Here is a 9,174-nt window from a genome sequence, read left to right as displayed (position 1 = left end):
CTGCTGAGCTAAGTAGGCAACTCCATAGTAAACATCTTGTGTAGATTCACCTTTGATGAGACCTATAATGGAATCCTACTCCACTTCTCATTTATAAAGGGTTGTGCAAGTTTGCAGAGGGAGCAGAAAGAGCCTCAACAGTGATTTCAAGGATAGAAAAAATACAGTTACTTAAGGAGCTCAATCTGCTCTGGTAATCAAAGCAGAAGATTCAGTGGTAGCACTTATAATCTATAAGTAGCTTCTTGGGATGGGAATACTGGATCCCCAAACCTTTAATCCAACAAAAGGCAAAACAATGGGGGGAAGCTGAAGCCAAACAAAATTAAGTTGAAAAAAGGCACCATTTAGGAAGTTGATTAGCCACTAGAACAAATTAATAAGGGAGGTGGTGGCTTCTCCACCCCTTGATGTTTGTACATCAAGGCTGTCTTGATGGGGTTTGATCAAATACAAGCTATTTAGCTCAATGTAGGGGGGACAGGATGAAAGTTAATGGCCAGCAATAAACAGGAAGTCAGCACTGATGATTCCTTCTTGCTTTAAATTATGGCCTTTCAAAATGGCTGTTTTCCTCAAACAAAATAGACTGTATTCTGCATAGCAACAGTAAACCCAAGAGGCTGTGTAAGCTAACTGTGCAGCAAGCCAGCCTGTATATGTGACAGGGTGGTCCCATGTGTAGCTAGTATTCCAAAAAGCCTGACTTTGAATGAAAATTGTGCATTCCTTTGATAAACAGAGAGATAGAGAGAATCCTTGGTAACATCCCTTAGGTATGCATTGTGGGTAGAACGTGCTGTACAGGAACTGAATAGGTTTTCAGTAATACTTCAGACAAAGTCAATTAGACACCTTTGACTTGCAGGTCTACGTAACCATCAGTCTACCAGCAAAAAAGGAATAACTAACGATACGTACAGAAATGAATGCTAGGGAACGTAATGTGCACGTGCAATGAAGCTTTCTTTGTTGGTTGTAGTTGGGAGTAAATAGATTTCAGTATTAGCAGAGTGAACTGTAGAATTTCCTTTTAAAAGTCCTTGGCTTGAACTACAATTCCCAGGACTGTTTCAGCTTCCATTCTGAGCAGGACAAAGGTTTGCAAATATAGAATCTTCATTGGAGCTAAAGCAGCCCCACAGGCCCAACAGTCTGTGTGTGATGCTATCAGGATAGCTAGGAAATGGAGGAATAGAATGCAGCTAAATCTCTTTTCCTCTATTTTGAGATATATTATTCTTTGGATGTCAGCACATAAGGCTAGATCTAAACCACTCTCATAGGTGCTTACAGGGGACTCGGGTGGAACTTGGGTGCCTAAGTCCAAAAAGGATTCAGGTTGACCCTGTACCATAACTGCTAAGCACCTAGAATCATTAGGTACCTCAACTTTAGCTTTAGAAGTTCCATAGGTGCTTTCACTTTTATAAGTGTATCAGCTCACAAGCAATCCAGATTAAGCACACCACCTCCTTACTCTAGTATGACCAATTCTGGTAGCTGCTTAAATGCTACCTATTCCACACTCAGTTGGCATTTGCAGAGCATCCCTAACTCCTGATTGACATCCACAGTGCTAAGTTTAGTACAAAGCACAGCACCCACATTCACTTTCATGCCCAGCTACTGTTACTGTTGATCTTTACTTTTTCACGCTAACTCAGTGGTGAGAACTGTTGGCTACAAAGGACCAACTCTCAGGATCATCATAAATTCTAATTTATTAGATGGGATGTGAAGTTACAATAAAATTATAAGTGCAAATTCTGGGGGGTTATGATGGGTACTGGTCACCTTAGCTCACATGCACTCACATGCACAATTGCTGCAATAGTAGGGTAGCACCAATGATGGTTTATACTTATCTGGGATGCTGGAGTCTGCTGTCAATGGTCAGCTTCCTTCAAGGTGATGCCTTTTCCAGAAGGGGGTTGCCTGCTTTTCCTTCTGTCTCAGTAGGTTGGGTGCTGGATGAGAGGGCGCTGCTGAGGGTCACACTTCTGCCTTTTATCCCTTCTCCGGCAGACTTTTGTGATCCCATAGCATCATCTTGGCTGCCCGATCCAGAGGTCACTGTCCCACATGGGTCTTGAGTGGTGCATGACAGCTGTTAGTCACAGTCACTGGGGGTTCTGCCCAATGGTGCAGTTTCAGGAGGCAGTTTGTGATTTCGATTAATTTAACAGTGGTATTGTTAAGGGTTGCAGGAGCATTCTGTTGGGGATCATCTAGTCCCAGGAACCGGTCTCCAGTGTTGATTACCTCAAACCATATACCTTGTTGCACATACAGTGGAGTTCCAGGCGGTGGCATTGATACCTTCCTCCAGTCAGTCTGCAGCAGGGAGCTGTTAATTGCCACTCGTTAACATGTAACTGCAGCTGGCTCTGCCTATTACTTAATCACTCACTCAGATTCACTCTCATTTATTCAGGAAACCAGCCCCACTACAGCAATGCAATTCCAGTGGTACAATTTCAATGTATTCTTATATGAATAATTTTCGTAATACAAGGTATGGCTTTACTTTAAAGAAAAATACATTTGTTAAAAGTTAAGGTATAAAATATAAAACACAGAATGCCAGGGTAAAGACAAGACAGATGAAATATAAAAAGAAATATACCTTAATTAATAAATGCAAACGTGAGGTAGTGAGGATCAACGGCCACTGGGGACAATAAGTGTTACATTAGATGCAGTAGACTGATTTAGCATAAAACTTTAGACAGATATGGGAAGTTTGTTTTGGGAAATAGGTCTTAATCAAAGTGGGAATGTGTTCATCAGGATAAATTTACAGTCATGTTTTCAGTGCACCTTGGCTTTTCTTGTCTCATATAGCCTTTGCTTTGAAGTGGGTATTTTAGTTCTTTTATTTTCTTTGGTGACACTGAGCTCAATTGATCTGTAGATGTAGTTTGTAGGCTTCTCCTATAGAAAGCAACTTCAGCTTTCTGGCTTGCTCTGAGCCTTGCCACACCCATGCAATGAGTGCGCTAGGTCTCTGTCAATACCTAGAGGGAAAAAGAAATACGTAAAATGGTGGGGGGAGGATGTGCAGGCAAGAAGGGGCTTCTTGTTACAAAACATTCACCCAGGGGACACATCTACATGTGCAATTAAAGTGACTGAATAAACTCTGGTGCAGTTTGAGCCAGAGTAAACTTATGTGGATATCACCATCCACACATGTTTAAGCACAGTAATTTCCTCTGCCATAGGATAGTACTTGTCTTTGACGGGACTATCTGATAGCGCAGTAAATTAATCTACGCTGGCTTAATTGTCACTCATGTGCAGATGGTGACGCTTTGCTGTGCAGCAAATTAGTCTGCCGCGCAGTCAAGTGCACATGTAGATGTGCCCACAAAGTGGGAGATCTTGAGGGAAAGCACTCCTGGTCAAGTTCCTGCTGTCAGGGACATTCTGTTTTGTAAATCAATTAATATCAATGTAAAATGCATAAAAATTCCTGGTGGTGATGTCTGGAACATCCAAGGGGAGTATCCTTATCACAGAATAAGGCTGTCTCTTGTTTCTTGTCCTTCTGCTCTGTGATGTGCACTCCTGGTTGTCCAGTGACCTAGACTCAACAGATAGGGTGGAGGACCCCTTACACTTGGCCTATTCTATAGTTTGGTGGTTAGAGCATTCTGGGGAGTGAAAGTTGTATGTTCAAATGTTCCCAGGCTGTGGTGGACTTAGAATTCAGTCCTCCCACTTCTTGGGTGAATACATAGGCTATTGCGTAAAGGATGGGTATCACCAACACAATGCCTTTTGACGGTGCTGTGCTACATATTGAAGTCAGTGTGCTAGTGGTGTTCATTAGATGCCCTAATGAGAAAGGTACCTTCCCTCTGGGTGGCCTGGATTCTATGTTGATAGAAGTACCTACGGTGCCATCCTGAGTTAGTTGCCTAAGTTTTGAGGAAGAACAAGAGAGCAGACAATCCCATGTTCAGTGTTCCCCATTAGTTAATTATCATCTCTTCCTGGCTGAGCATTAGGCCCATTAGAGACACCAAACTAAGGTCAATGGGAGTTCATCAGTTGAATGTACAGGCATCTTAGGCACCTAATCCCATTGATTTGGATGATCTCTCTGGGCAAGACAGAGTTTTTAAGCATTGCCATGCTGAGTGGAGAAGTCTGTGAGAACACTATGGATCTGCTAGGACAGATGGCTCTTGCTATCAACCATTAATAGTAAAACCAAATCCTCCTTGTTCCCATCAGTATTCCCTTCCTCACAATCTCTTAAGAAACTGGCATCTATATATATTGTTTAGTAAGAACTTTTTATAAATGCTATCCTTTCAGCCCCTAACAACTATGAAACAGAGGGAGAAACTGTATGAACAATGCGAGTTGGCCATGTCCACTGGCCAAGACCCAGATTGGACTTTCAGGGGAACATTTCTGGCTGTAACACTGATTCAATGAATGACTGTGGGCAAATCACTTCACCTCTCTGTGCCTCTGCTATTTTTGCCATTTTTTTGTCTATTTAGATTGTAAACTCTGAGAGACACAACCCTAACTGTATGTTTGCACACTGCTTAACATAATGGGAACCTCACCTCAGCTCTCAATGTCACTGCTGCACAAAGAGTAATAGCATAGTACATCTTTTAAATAGGGCTGTTTTCTTAACATAACGCGTGCCAAGTTCTGTGATGCTTGACCACTTCAAGTCCAACCTTGCAAGGTTTTTCACAACTTCTTTGAGTGATGTTTGAGTGTGCTTAGCACTTCCTAAATGCTGATTTTGATTTGTAACAGCAAGATTGGGATTGAGCAAATGCTGGAAATTAGTTACTTTTTTTGGAATACATATTTAGATAATTTTCTCCTCTCATTCTTTTTATAAAGCCAGATATATATTTATATCAGGACTTTAAAACAGTATCAATCTTCACCTTAGTTAACAGTGTTTTCAGCTGAATCCAACTGACTCATTCATTTCAGATTGTACTGGCTGGTCCTAGGCAGGCTTGCTGTGGGTCATTCCTTGTCTTCATTATATAGGTGGCTCTGAATATTAATTACAACCAGGAATAAAGCAGCTGAAAATGGAACTGAAAGATCTATACCAACGGGTCGGCTGATTGTTTTAAATCTATCTTCTTAACGCAAAATCATAACAATTGTTTTAATATAATATTGGACAATTTGTTTCATATGTTTAATACCCAAACGTGTGGTCAGGGTGTATGTCCATTTTTGGCATAGTACAACTGAGCTATTGTCTTTACCTTGAGCATCCCCCCCTGAAATACATTACATTGGTTGAATGTGAAGGAATGAATTCACATATAATTCCACAGAGGTTTCCCTTTATACGAACGAATTGTTCCTCTTAATGCTGTTGAGTAAGCATATCTTCAAAATGTAGCCATCAAGCAAAAAGTGGCTTCCACAGAGTATAAAGCAATGTTTTCAGAGTATGCAGTTGGATCTTCCCCCTTTATCTACTGATTCCACATTCTCCTCTGCAGCTGATACTGTACACACGGAGACCAGGGGGGAAAACAGCTGAGTCCCAGGTTGAGGAAAATTAATCTCATGATATTGCAATGTAAAGCCAGGATAGAGAATATTAGTTTCATAATCACAAGCTAGAGCTTCATTGCTCCACTTTTTCATATTGCGTGGAGGAAAAGTCCCTCTGAATTTCATGTCTGTCACTCAATATTTTTTATCTGACCTTGAATTTGCAGGCACAGACAATTTAAGACAAATGTTGCCTCTCTGTCTATACTGTAAATATCGATCCTACTCATTCTGATGAGGAACTCAGTGGAGGTTTTGCACGCTCTGAACTAATATGGATCATGAGAAAAAGATTAGATTTTTTTTTGCCAGCCAGTTTGTTGGGCTCTGACCCTGTCAAGCTAAATCTACAATTAATTTCTACTGCACTTTTGCAGAAGCATTCTTTTATGTCATTAACTTTTGTCACCAATTTCCAGAGCAATATAGAGCGCTGTTATGGTTCTGGATGCTGCTCTGTAGATTAGATTGCACAGAATAAAGGGAGAAACAGAAGCTCTGGAAAGAACATAGGATTGACTTGCCTTGTGTTCTGGGAGTCGGGTCTAATCTGAATTTGTCCAATGCTTTAAGCCTTCACATTTCATTTACCATCTTGTTTCAAATTCAAAGCCCTGTACGTTATAGTACTACAATGCACCCGCTTATTGTTTGCAAGGGATATAGCTAGCTACATCTCAATCTGCTTTCCATTTGCTTATGTACTGCAGAGGGAATTCCCAAGAAAAATCTGAGTGCACAAAGTGAAAAGTCATAACTCAGAAGACTTCTTTCCACAAAGCAAAGTTCTTAATTATCTCCACAGAGACTTAGCAGTGAGCCCAGAAATCAAGCATAAAAATTTACATAGATGGCTTGACTAAGAGGCATCTACAGGAGACAGTACCTCTAAGATATTCATTTCAGTAGTCTGTGTGTTTATAATGCATGTAGTAAGGAGCAAACTGTCACTACTCAGCAGTTCAGATCTGCATCAGATGGTCCCAACAACTCCCCCACTGTCCCTATTCCATTCGGCAATTGGACATTTCTGCTCCATTTGATTTACCACCAGTGTTTAAAAATTCAAAGTGTTCTCTCACCAAAGAGAAATGTAAATGGAGCCATTTACAAAGAAATTTTTGAAACCTCCTGTTGATGATCTGTTTTGTTTTTACTTTGTATAGCTGAAGCAAAGACTCTCCAAATACTTTTCTTTTTTTTGTCTCTCTCTAGTTCTCTGAGAATCCCAGAGGTGAGAGGGGCTGTGCAAATGATAAATATCAAGCATGTTCTCTACTTCTCATCCCAATTTGAACTTAATGATCTTCTCTTAAAAGAAAAGCCTTTTTTTTGGGGGGGGGGAGGGGTGCTTTTAGGAACTAAGTATATTGAAATGGATTTCAGGGCATTTCTTTTTTATGTCAGTGGGTACCACTATGCTCTGAGTAATAATATTTGTTTCACTGCCTTTATAAAAGATCTTTGGCCTTGCAGCATCTTAATGCAATCCAATATTGGTTGTATTATGAGTATGGAAATTTTGTGCCTGAAGTAAAAATAGTTAGATTAAAGAACATAAGGGACAGGCACCCATGTTTTTAGCTGCATGGTGTATAGGAAGAAAAGTGGTTCCTGCACCCTCTGGTAATAAACAAATATTGATGTAGATACTCAGAAATCTGTTTTTCTGATTACCAGATGCCGTTTATATTCTGACCACATTAATAAAATATAAGGCATTGACGTTAACATATGAACAAATTTTAATAGCTGTTTTCCTCTTCAGTGTTGGTGCCTAATCTGGAGAGATGCAAAGCAATTCCTCTCTGGTGTTTTTACTCTGGTGAACTATGTTATTCATCAGAAGGAAATGTAAAATAGATTTGCTGTTTTTTTCTGCACTGGAATTGCTTTTCAAAGTACAGCAATTTTGTGTATGAGTTGCTATGAACTGCACACCTCTGTCACAAGTGTATCACTTAGCAGTTTAGGAATTGGGAAAATCAGTAGACATTTCAGATGCTTATTGAAATCTGCTGAACTCTTAGATAGCTTAGATGTGTGCAGATATTACACACACAGTTTCACTGGTTCAAATTATTGCATTTTCAGCTGCACTGGAGGTATTCCAGTCATGGTTCTTGTAATCATGGAAGGAATCACAAGGGAGATTTCCAAATGGAAATTGGAAGAAGGAAAAAATCATGAACAATATAAACCTTTCAGGGAAGAATTATAATTCAGTTTGAGTTGGATGAAGTAGGTTTATAGTCATCTAGGAGTCACTTGTTGACAGACATCTGTCCTAAAAGAAACGGTTCTCTAGGAAGCCTTTATTATTCTGAAATTGCCTTCAAAGTTCACTTCCTGCCTTCTTCTGAAAGGGAGACTCTTCTGAAATGAACTTGGATTGAAGAGGTCTAGGAAAGAACTAGATGTTTGGAGCCCCAGTTTGATATTTGATATACAACCCACCCCTTCCCTGACGCCTCTGTTCAAAGGAACTGGTTTATTTGCATGTGCTAAGGTGAAAAGCAAGCTTTTGGTAATTATGTTCAATTGTCTGTGTGGTTTAAACTTGAGAAGATACTCCATTGTAGAAGCAAATTAAAACTGTAGATGCATCTGGACAGCACAAAAGTAATTACTTTGTATCATGGAAAATATGCGCTGAAGGGCATTTGAAGAGCTTTAAAAAGAAATTAGAAAGCAAATCTAGGCCTGACCAAACATCACTAGGAATTTTGCTGTGGAATTAAACAAAAGCAGGATAATGAATTTATTGTATGAATTAGATGTATTGCCTTCTATTCATGCATCCATAAAGCAGTTGGTCCTAGCTATAAACTGTTTTCCAGGTTGTGCAGGTATGAGTAGAGTTAGAATCTTTTCTTTTACTAATTGTTTGTCTGCTAGCCTGGGAATTTCTCACCTGTCCACTTTCACAGCCCTACCCACTATTTTTAATCATTGCTGTCCTTGTTTCTTTCCTGAGACCTGATGAAGAATGCCTTGGATTCAAAAGGTTGACTAACTTTATCCCAAGCATGCAGTTGGTCCCATAAAAGAGTTCATTCACAAAGACCCTTGCCTCTAGAAGCAGAATCAGACATACATTGGCTGAAACTAAAATTTTAAATGATGGGAATTTTCAGTGGATTATTTCTAGTTTACTCTTAGAACTGGAGTTTAGTAACAGGATTAGGAAATGAACATAGAAAGTGCAGTATACTTGTATTACTACAGCTGTTTCTTCCAGACTGGTTTAGATTATAGGCGAGAATGGCAGTACAGTCTCTGAGTAACTGGAGAAACAGAAGGGATTGCTTTCCAGAGCTGTGTGTTTGACATTGATTTTAATTTAACAACAGAACCTTAAAATGTGCTAAAATCATATAAATTTTAATTATCTCTACTCTAGCTCCATCGACAGCTGTTAGTGGAAAAAACATCCAGTATAAAGAAATTTGGCATGTGGGTTCTGTCATAACTGCTAACTAAGTATGCTAAATAGAAGCAAGTAAATTGAATCCAGAGATATCTTTGAAATATATTGAAACATTTGTATCTGCACCGAATCTTTTTACATTGTAAATTCCTTTCCAGGCATACCCTCTCCCCCAAGTTCAG

The 9,174-nt window shown here is 39.7% G+C and overlaps 1 protein-coding gene across 2 annotated transcripts in view; it reads left to right on the top strand.

Annotated features, from left to right (window-relative positions):
- Window positions 1-9,174, top strand: part of PLPP4 (phospholipid phosphatase 4) — a 70,135-nt gene that overhangs the window by 47,593 nt on the left and 13,368 nt on the right. The gene's annotated exons all lie outside the window — the stretch shown is intronic.

The sequence above is a fragment of the Alligator sinensis genome, unplaced genomic scaffold (assembly GCF_000455745.1).
Source record: "Alligator sinensis unplaced genomic scaffold, ASM45574v1 scaffold527_1, whole genome shotgun sequence".
NCBI classification, from domain to species: domain Eukaryota; kingdom Metazoa; phylum Chordata; order Crocodylia; family Alligatoridae; genus Alligator; species Alligator sinensis.
This window is presented reverse-complemented; position numbering and strand designations above follow the sequence as displayed.